Source organism: Xyrauchen texanus, chromosome 39, assembly GCF_025860055.1.
Source record: "Xyrauchen texanus isolate HMW12.3.18 chromosome 39, RBS_HiC_50CHRs, whole genome shotgun sequence".
NCBI classification, from domain to species: Eukaryota; Metazoa; Chordata; class Actinopteri; order Cypriniformes; family Catostomidae; genus Xyrauchen; species Xyrauchen texanus.
The window spans coordinates 1,263,758-1,275,220 of record NC_068314.1 but is presented as its reverse complement, the minus strand read 5'-3'; the positions used below and the strand labels follow the sequence as shown (position 1 = coordinate 1,275,220).

Below are 11,463 nucleotides of genomic sequence, written 5' to 3'. Positions count from 1 at the left end.
TCCACAGAATTATTAATTCCTTTCCAAGTCCTCAGGATGCAGAGTCAATTGGTCTAAATCTGACGCTTTGGCTCTGACAGCGTTCTGTCCAGTGGCCCAAAAATGATTCCCAAATAATTTGTCTGATTTAGTCAGAGTTAATTTTGACCCTTTAATAAAAAGGTTTATGAGAGATGTGAGCAGGTGGGCTTCATTACATTTATCAATGATTGAGCAGGTTAATGTTATTAAAATGAATTGTATTCCTACATGTAACTACCTGCTACAGTCTCTCCCTGTAGATGTCCCTCTCTTATTTTAAGCAGTTTGATAGTATAGGAAAGTCCTTCATTTGGAATGTTATACGTCCCAGGTTAAATTTCAGTAAATTGCATAGGCCGATTGACAAATGTGGGCAAGACCTACACAAGATTTAGTTTTATTATTGTCCATTCAGTCTCAGACATTTGGCTCAGTTGGCTGCTCCCACCTGAGAGAGCCCCTGTCTGGTTTTGTATTGAACAGGAAATTCTTGCCCCTCTTTCACCATTGCAAAGCCTTTCTATCAAACTAACCGGAGAAGTTAAATTACACCCTGTTATCTCACATTTACACTCGATATGGACAAAAGTGTCCAGAGTGTTTAATTCAGACATTTAAATGTTGCCTCCAGCATATGGCTGAACCCTAAATGACATATTAATAAGTCCCCTTTCTGCTGGTCAGGGTGGATTGTGAGGGGGGTTACTACTGTCCTGTATGAGAGTGTTGAGATCTTTGAGAATGTGTTCAAACGCTTTAGGATTCTCAGATCTCAGTTCTTTACAGCTGCACCACCTGCTCTGTACTGTTTTTGGGAGTAGCATACACCCTCCTAAAGCAGCAGATACTCTGGAAGGGTGATTACTGGTTTTGGAAAAGGTCACGAGGCATCAGTGTGTTACTCCCTGATAATTCAGAGTCTGGGGCGGAGCTTCAACTTCTCTCAAGAGATTATTGGAGAAAGATCTAGACTTGTATTAGAGGAGGGAATGTGGACTAGGACTCTAAAATACATCAACTAGGACTCTAAAATACATCAAGTCTGCATCTAGAGATGAAAGGGTGCACCTTATCCAATTCAAGATTTTACATCGATACTATTGGACCTCCCCTAGATTGTATAGATTGGCCTTAAAGACACACCCACCTGCTGGCAATGCCAATCAGAAGACGGGGACACAACACATGTTTTTTGGGGATGAGTAAAGATCCAAGAATTTTGGTTAAAGTTTCAGAATTCTTTGTGTGACGCTTTGGGCACTCAAATTTTACTTTGCCCCAGACTCTGTATTTTGGCCGATGGAGCAGTTATAAATCTGGGGGCAAATACATAAAAAATTGGGTTCTGACTAGCTTGATGATTGGCAGACAAATTATTTTAAGGGGTTGGGAGTCAGACGGAGCCCCACCATTTCCGGTGTGGTGTGTGAAGATGGGAAGGGTGGTGCTTTTCAGGAGATGACAGATAGAAGGCTGGGGTTGGGGGACTTGTTTTTCAGGAAGTAGGGTAGATATTTGGTAGTTTTGGGTGACTCTCGGGGAAGGGATGAGGAGAGAGATGTTTAGTTTAATTATGTATGTTTATTGTGTATTTTATGCAATTTATTTGTATAATTTGTGAGTGTGTGTGTGTGTGTGTGTGTGAGTGAGAGTGTGTTTGTGTGTGTGTGTATGAGTGTGTGTGTGTGAGCGTGTATTTATCACTTTGTGGGGACCAAATGTCCCCATAAGGATAGTAAAACCCGAAATTTTTGACCTTGTGGGGACATTTTGTCGGTCCCCATGAGGAAAACAGCTTATAAATCACACTAAATGATGTTTTTGAAAATGTAAAAATGCAGAAAGTTTTCTGTGAGGGTTAGGTTTAGGGGTAGGGTTAGGTTTAGGGGATAGAATATAAAGTTTGTACAGTATAAAAACCATTATGTCTATGGAAAGTCCCCATAAAACATGGAAACACAACATGTGTGTGTGTGTGTGTGTGTGTGTGTGTGTGTGTGTGTGTGTGTGTGTGTGTGTGTGTGTGTGTGTGTGTGTGTGTGTGTGTGTATTTTATGTGACCACAGGGGTGTTCTTTGTGGTTGGGTGGGGTTGATGTTTGGGGTGGAACATTAACTGTGGGTTAAAACTTATATGTTGATTCGGTGTGTATGTGTTTTGTTTTTCTCTGTTGTGTCATTTTCTTTAAATCAATAAAAAACAAAAAAAAAAAAAAAAACATGTAATTTCTAGCACAGAATTGTATTAAACACAAAACATAATTTGAGATGTGCTGGAGATGAATGTTCATAAATCTCCTGTGATGCATGAACACATTATTAGTTGACAAATTAAGTAAATGTTTGAAGCAGACTTTCTAGAAGTCCACAGTCATAAAAGTGCCCGAAGTTGAAGAAACACTTACAGTGTTTATTTTATGCAATAAATTACAATATGTTAATATTATTCTAATAGCCCTGATGTACAGAGTATTGTTCTGAGGGCTAGAAGTGGACTAAAATCGAGTCTCTGATTTCTCATACAGTTCTAAATAAGAAGACTGCGGCCATTATTAAATAATGCTTTTTAATTAGCTGACAAATTAGAACTGTTTCGTTCTCATTATTGGCAAATTTGTTATCACAACAATTATATTCAGAGTTGGTAAAACCATAAAAAAGATGAGATAAGCATATATTAGATATCGTTATAAAGGTCTCAATTAGTAAAATGCAATGAGCAAATGTGTTTCACTCAGACACCAAACTGCAGTGAGTATTCGTGTATGAAATGCCCACAGACACACATAAATATAATAAGTGTCATGTTTTTCCTTAATAGTTCTCGAAACATTACTTCACGACATATAACAATGACATATCATAACTTACAGCCGATTATCTAAGGTTGTAAATGTGGTGTTAGTGTATTATTAATTTGTATTCAACAGACTGAAGATTAATAAAATGCTGATGTGAAGCAAAGTTGTATATTTGTGTTGTTTGTGTTGTGTTTGTTGTTCATGTTACGGGCTGGTACAACAGCAGCACATCTCAATGAAGACATTGTCCATTAAAACAACACAGGCTCTGTAGTGTTTGCAAAGTCTTCAAGAGGGCAAAATAAAGTATCCAATGATACAAAGATTATTTAGTGCATACACCTTCCCTAGCACAATTTCAAGCTCATTTACCGATTAAAATCGAAAAGTACAGCCATCAGAATTAGAGTCTTGTACTTTAATAAGGCCTTAGCTCATAAATATTAATTAGGTCGTGCCAGCGTTGCTTGGCAATCCTCTATGCACTTTACAGTTTCGTAACATAATAAATATTCATGTACCAAACGTGTACCTTTCAGCCAATCAGCTAGGGCTACTGGTCGTACGTCGTATTACGTCATTAATATTCAAGATCCAAGCCTTGAGTCTTGGGAGTCGGATTTCATGGGTGTTTTGGCACCCGGCGGCAATTTGCGTCTGAACGACCGAGGAAAGTGAGTCAGAGCCCGGCGCTATGCTAAGGATGGATCGGGGGTAAAATATCTTCATATCGACTAGGAATTCATCCGAGTTGCCGCATCGGAGAAACAATCAGGTAAGTAATGATGCATTTCCAGTTAGGAAGAACATTCTGGAAGCTTAGAGCGGTTTATCGCATATCGTCTCATAAAGGGTTAAATCGCGTTACTCAGCAAAAACCAACCAACCGGGAGTTACTATAGTATTACTTTATTGCTCAATATTACAACTTCCAGAAACAGTAACACATATCATTGCCTCTTACAGTGTTAATGAAAACATGCAATACAATGTTTAAATGTTCATAATGCAAGAGGTTTATGTAGTGAAAGCACTCGTAATGAGATGTGCACGTAAAACTTGGTTGTAATAATCTTGTATTAATACATTAATACCTATTCTCCGCCTTAAACAAGCCTCAAGAAAGCCAAGAATCTTCCAGAATGGTTGTGCAAACAAGAACAGTGTTTAAACGGATGTTAATGTGTTTATAAACGGACTTAGTGAATCATGTAAGTGAAGCGGCGTGTGTGACTGCAGTTGCGCATGCGCGTTAGGGAGGGGTGGATGGATTTAGAAGTATCGAGACTTGAGGATCGAGTTGTAGGGTATCGAGTATCGACCCTAGCTTTTTACACTAGTGATTCTATTATTTATTTAATATAGAAATTAATGCGTATCATAAGTGGGACTATAAGCTATTTTAATGGGAATGAAAGAAGTGTCAGTTTGCCATAATATTTTTTTACACACAAAAAAATATTATAACATTTATCCATTTCATAATACATTTCCATTAAATTGAATTAAGTAATCCATAATAAATTAATAAAAAACAAAATATGTAAAACTTCGTTAATTTGGATTCTGGGTATCTCAGGGATTATTGACACTGACTATCACACCTGGAGTTGTGAGTTTGAATTCAGAGCGTGCTGAGTGACTCCAGTCAGGTCTCCTTAGCAACCAAAGTTACTAGGGAGGGTAGAGTCACATGGGGTAACATCCTCGTGGTCGCTATAATGTGGTTCTCGCTCTCGGTGGAGCGTGTGGTGAGTTGCCTCCACATGCGCTACATCTCCACGATAGCAGCGCTCAACAAGTCACATGATAAGATGCGTGGATTGGCCGGTCTCAGGCGCGGAGGCAACTGAGATTCATCCTCAGGCGAGTCACTACGCCGCCACAAGGATTTAGAGCACATTGGGAATTGGGCGTTACAGATTGGGGAGGAAATAAATAAAAAATAAAAAAAAGGTTTTACAATAAATTGTGCCTACATATAAAATATTAATTCATATTTGAGTTTTTCTGTCTAAATTAATATGTAGGCACAATTTATGTTGTCTTGAAAACAAATTTTAAGCATCTAGTTATAAATATTTTTAATATTATAAGAAATATTCGGTCAACTGAGTCCAAACTTTTGACCGTTAGTGAACTAATGTCCATTTAATTATTATAGCCTATTTTAAATATTTACACATTTACATTTCTTAACAAAATTCTCAAATTAAATTAACAAATCTTTTTTTCCTCCCTTTTTCTCCCAAATTTGGAACGCCCAATTCCCAATGTGCTGTAAATCCTCGTAGTGACTTCGCCTCAATCCGGAGGCGGAGGACTGAATCTCAGTTGCCTCAGCGTCTGAGACCGTCAATCCGTGCATCTTATTATGTGACTCCTTGACCACGTTACCATGGAGGCGTAGCGCGTGTGGAGGCTTCACGCTATTCTCCGCAGCATCCACACACAACTCACCACACGCCCCACCGAGAGCGAGAACCACATTATAGTGACCACGAGGAGGTTACCCCATGTGACTCTACCCTCCCTAGCAACCGGCCCAATTTGGTTGCTAAGGAGACCTGACTGGAGTCACTCACCACACGCCCCACCGAGGCGAGAACCACATTATAGTGACCATGAGGAGGTTACCCCATGTACTAGTGACAAGAATTTTAATCACACCATAATTCCCATACGTCCATTTATGATATTGCATAGATTTAATGGCTTTACTATTATTTTAAAATGTGGAAAAATGAAAATAATAGTGATTGAGTAGGTGTGTCCAAACTGCTATAGTAAAGTAAAAGTTTATTATAAAGTGTTGAGGGTTTAAAGTTCAACTCTGCCCTGGTAATGTGAGATATCCCATGCAAAGTACAGAGTGTTCAAGCATGCGATCATTTCCCAAACAAATGAGCTCTCTTTAAGACTGACCTGAGTTCATAAGCACACCATTAGCTAATGTAGTCTTCAGAAATATTACAAGAATTCATTCTTAATCTGCAGGTTACACCTCTAAACAAATAAATGATTAGATCAGCTCTCACATTTGTAAACAATAAAGAGCGTTTTAGAGAGAATACGAGCTGCTTTCTGCGGTTTACACACCTGTAACCTCTGCCACAGAGTCCAATATCTGAATAGTTTCATATCTGCCGTTTTAAGGTGTCTCTGTTGGTCAGTGAAAGTGCACGTGTAGGTAAGAGTTCAGTCTTTGTGAGGATTTGTCATGTCATTATTGCACGGCTCATCTGTACTGTACATCAGCGTTGGGAGTCACAATTGAAGAAACAAATACAGCATGAGGGAGAGAAAGAGAGGTAGAGAATAATTCACCTTCCTTTTTTAACATATTTTGCTGGTTTATCAACTGACTAACAGCTTTGATCAGAATAAACTTCTAAAGTTCAGCTTTAGTTTAATATACTGTGTGTTGTATTATTTGGACCTATCAAAGCTTCCAACTACTTTGTGTGCTAGTCATATGTATTAGTTAACTAAATCATTGTAATATGAAATGATCGGTCATTTCAAATGTTTCATTGCATAACCAGGAGAACGACATCATTTGGGATTGTACTTGTGAGATTTGGCTGTGGATAATAACCTTATTCAATGCATTTGTACAGCATGTTTCACAATGCATATTGTTCCAAAGCAGCTTTATAAACAATAGTGCTTTCCATACTCCATAGTGATAAGTCAAAGGAGAAAACACTCATTAACATGTCAGATTCAACCCCGAGCCAACACAGATGTAAACAGAGCATGCTGTATATACATTCACCAATGTTATTCTGAAAAGATGTCGATCTTGTCACATAGTATTCATTTGTATTAATATAAAGATTAGAATGAAGTTGTAGTAGAATTGGAGTCCTTGTTGAAATGGATGCATTTAATGTTAATGTTGCTGCGATAGTTTCAGCTGGACTCTTTTAACAGGTGAGTCACGGTTGCCGTACCGACGATTACATAAAGTGTGCTGTGATTGTGTCTGAAGGTGTGCGTGTGGGAGTGTTTCATGTCTTTTAGATCTGTGTCTGTATATTCGCACATTACTTCAAGTTTCCATCTAGAATCGAAATCGTTTTGTGTAATTAGTGTGTAGTAATGACTCTTGGGATGCGTGCTGTTGCTGTGTGTTGTGTGAAATGGGTATCTGTTGTTTTGTTGTGGTATACGTCTGGGAGGAGAACTGTGTGCTGAAGAGAATAGCGTTTATAATAGACTTCACTTGCTTACATGTGTTAGCCTACAGTGGCTAAAATGTGCCATGGGCTAAATATGTCATTGCTTATGCAGATTTATTTTAGCAAGTGTCATTTAATGTAAAGAAAGAGTGCATAACGACTTTTTAAGCCAAACCTTTGGCAAAAATAATTGATCTATGTTGGAAATATAACCTCATCAGCATGTGAGTGAAGATGTTTACAGTAGAGTCAGACGATATATGGGTTTTACAGATTAGTTGTGTTTTAGAGCTGTAGATATCGGCTGAAATCTCTTCTACCTTATAACAGTGGCTTCTACAGGGATTTCTTATATCTGTCTCCAAATTCATATCTTGTGAATAATAATAACAAAAACTTAATATGGTGAAATACATACACACATAAATACATATATGTCTGGTGAAATATATGAGTGATTAAAAACTTAATTTTTATAAGCGTGTATTGAACCTGGAATATTCCTTTAATCAGATAATTGGCACATTTATCACCCAATGATTATTCTGAAATGGCCAGATATTGCCAGATTCATCCGTCTGGTCAATTTATTGCTCTATCAATAGTGCACTGGCCATTTTGCCACGCAAGTTTGAAGAAATTCCCGATTCTTGTGGCTCTGTATAGTTTTTTGTAGATTAAATGTAAGTTAGGTGATTATAATCGTTTGAACCCTTCTCCTTTTCATTCTCCACATCAGCAGAGAAGCGAGACTCCATCGCGGGTTTCCGTTCATGGTGACTCCATGTTCTCCTCCATCACCGGCTCCATCTCCGACCCACGCTTCCGGTTCGATGGCGGGCCATCACCATGGCAACCCTGCTGGCATTGGGCCTGCTTCTATACCTGCACCAAACATCAACAGACACGGGCGACTCCAGCTCAGACAGCAGAGGGAACGTTCAGCAATCATGGCGTCCGCCCGGGATGTTTCAGGGATGATGGCCGCTGCCGAATCAGTCGGGTCGCGTTACAATGACACGTACCCGCTCAGCTCTCCGGAACACGGTGGGCGGGATCCGATACCGGATCGGAGTCATAGCGGACTTGGACACAAACTCGCGTGGTAAAAAGGACAACACATGGTTTAGTTACCTGAAGCGGGGCCATCTGCTAGTGTCTGAGAGCGGTGACAGTGTTTCCGTGGAGTGGGATCCGGACACGGTGATTCTGGAAAGCCATCTGTCAGAGAAGGGCGAGGCATGGAGCTCTCAGAGCTGGTGGCGTTTAACGGGCACCTGTACAGCGTGGACGATCGAACAGGTGTGGTGTACCATATAGAGGAAACAGAGCCGTGCCATGGGTCATTCTGCCTGATGGAGACGGCAGTGTATCTAAAGGTAAATTACATTTCAGTCAGTCTTATTTAGAACAACGTATAGACTCATCAGTCTGAGCAATTACATCCTGTTTGCACTAAAAATAAACATAAATCAGAACTGACCCTATTTACTACCAAATATGTAAATTCAGTCCTCATTTACTCACAAACCCTTGTGACTTTTCTTTTTACCGATACATACTATATGCGATTTCACATGTTGTGCAAATAACCTAATTCAAGTATGCATTGCCTTCTCAGCGTTGCCACAAGGGGCTTATAGTGAGATTAGCATGAACTGTCCGCTTATACTGAAACTTTTCTCTTCTAACTCAACTACTGTCATGATGGTGCAACAGTTTGAAGAGAAAATTGCTGAGCAAGTAAATTAAAGTAAAAATATTTCTAGCAATTTACCTGAATAATAACACATCCAGTTTAATGGCAGATGTTTGAAGTGATCTCTATTGCCCCCTTGAGTAGTGAGGTTTGTTCCCGTCACGGTAACGCTAAGAATGCTCATTAAGCCTGCATGTGCGCTCACGTCCTTGTGTAGCGGGCGAGGCCAGAAATCTTCACACGAGTGGACCTTGGTGAAACAGGGTGGACCTCTGTTCTGTGCCTAATTTTATCATGAATATAATGAAGCGCCCTCCTTTCTTCAGCCTTTATGAGTCAATATTCACTCAATTACCTAATACTTAGAGTTGCATAATTACATGTTCAATAACAATAATAATGTCCTATTTTATTTTACAATTATTACGTTTATTATTATAAATGGATCTTCATAGGTCATATTGATGCAATTGTAATGGGGTTGTCTCTGCGTTGTGTTGAATAAAGCTCTCGATGGACACCATCTCACGTCTTTGGTGGATTTTATTCTGTTTAAACACATTGAAAAGCGAGGTCAGTCCCAATAATCATGCTCACTCGTGTTGTATTATGAGGATGAACATTAAATCAAACATTAGCACACATAAAACATGGTAGCTTGAGAAGAGAACATACAATACACTTTCATACATGACAAAACAAAATACATGTCCATGTTTACCCGAAAAAATTAGATAAAATTAATTCAAATATTTTTCCAGGGCGCACTCACCCACAGCAACCACTTCTCGGCTGGCGCTAATCTTAATGACCCAATCAGATCCAGTTCACTACTCAGCACCAGCCAATGGGTGCATCTTAAATATAATTAAAGTGTCATACACAAAATGAAGTAGACAAGTGGAAGCACCTTTCTGACCCTGTTACACTATGAAAAATGAAATGGCCATAGAAAGAAATACAAGAAATGAAAATAAGATATATTGCAATAAACATTATTATTAGACACTTCTCAGTCCTCCTGCTTTTCACAGGTGTTGGCTGGGTTTCCCGAACCACTAAGAAGAACGTCAGTAGCACTTCAGTAGTAGCTAATCTCTACGGTGCATTTTCCAAAAGCATCATTATCAAGTAAAACAAGAGCTTTGAATCACTCTAAAGTCCATTAAATGCAAGTGAAATGTATCTTTCAGACAAAGGGACATGATATTAATATATTTTGATCATTGGAAAGCCATTGTACACTGTTATAGAGGATAGAAAGTGTGAAATATTCTCAGCCACTATGAAATCATGAAATCAACTGGCAGTCTGTGGGTCTGTGCATGCAATGTGATAGGTCTAAATTAGCCCTGAATTCAAACACATGACTCCAGGTGTGATAGTCAGCGTCAATACTGCTGAGATACACAGACCCCCAGAGATGATCTGTTTAACAGCTGTCCTATAGAGTTGGGTAATATTATATTCAAATGGCAGCTAAAGAGTAGACAAGCACAGAAGAGAGGCTTCTTGTTCAAGAACCATTTCTGAGGTTGCAGCTACTGAATTATGACACATATGACAATTCACCTTGATCGCCAACGCGACAATAAACCTGTAATCACACACAAATCCACTTTTCATGTTCACATTAGACATGAATTCCTGTGTTTACATTAATGCCTCACCAAAACTGCCGTTTGAAGTGTATTTTACTGTTTGAATCGGCATCACACACGCACACACATCAATCATCTGTCAGTCAAACATCACGCTGGGAGCCCAAGCGAGGAAATAAAAAGTGATTTTTAAGATTCTCTTGTGGTGTGTCTCTCTGTCTACTCTCTTTCCCCTTGTCCTAATGAGATGAGATCTGCCACTGGATGGTGATGTAAAGAGCACAGTATAGGTGATAGGGGTAGAGGGTAGAGGGCACCAATGTATCCCACCCCTAGCGCCGGCCATGCAGTAGAGTGCCGATGCACAATCTTCAGTACTACACGGTGCAATCGGTGTTGATGAAGATCAGTAGGAGAGCAACAGGGAGAGGACCTCACCAAATAAAGCTTTATCACCAGAGCTATTTCTAGGCATAGGTGAACTATGTAGGGGTGGGGGCACCAATGTATCCCACCCCTAGTGCCGCCCATGCATGCAACAGTGCGTAAAACAGGCTGTCTGTGGTATTACAAAGCAAGATGTTCCAATACTGGCATATTGTCTTACTATGTGTTGAAATTCTGAACTTTATCATCAGCAACTAAGTATAAACCGTTACTTTCAGTTCAGCCCTGCTGTCAGTGATTGGCTGCTCTTTGACCTTTGACACTTCATTCCAGGTTTCAAGGCGGAGTGGATGGCCGTAAAGGATGAGCGTTTGTACGTCGGTGGTCTTGGGAAGGAATGGACGACTATCACCGGCGAGTTTGTCAACAACAACCCGGAGTGGGTGAAGGTGGTCGGTTTCCATGGTGATGTGGAGCACGAGAACTGGGTTCCGCATTATAACGCGCTCAAGACCGCGGCCGGAATCAAACCACCAGGTGAGTGAACTCAATTTATTCTTTATTGAACTTACAATCGCAACAAACAAACCAAGTGTTTATCTACTCCTAATGTTTAAAAATCTATATAAAGTTTGATATCTCTCTGTCTCGTTTTCATCTCAGGTTATCTCATTCATGAGTCGGGTGTGTGGAGCGAGCGTCTTCAGCGGTGGTTCTTCCTCCCTCGCCGCGCAAGTTCTGAACGCTACGATGAAACCGCAGACGAACGTC

General features: G+C 39.8%; 1 pseudogene; it reads left to right on the top strand.

Annotated features, from left to right (window-relative positions):
• The first annotated feature begins 7,541 nt into the window (after positions 1-7,541).
• LOC127632434 (soluble calcium-activated nucleotidase 1-like) overlaps positions 7,542-11,463 on the top strand; it is a 6,338-nt pseudogene continuing 2,416 nt past the window's right edge.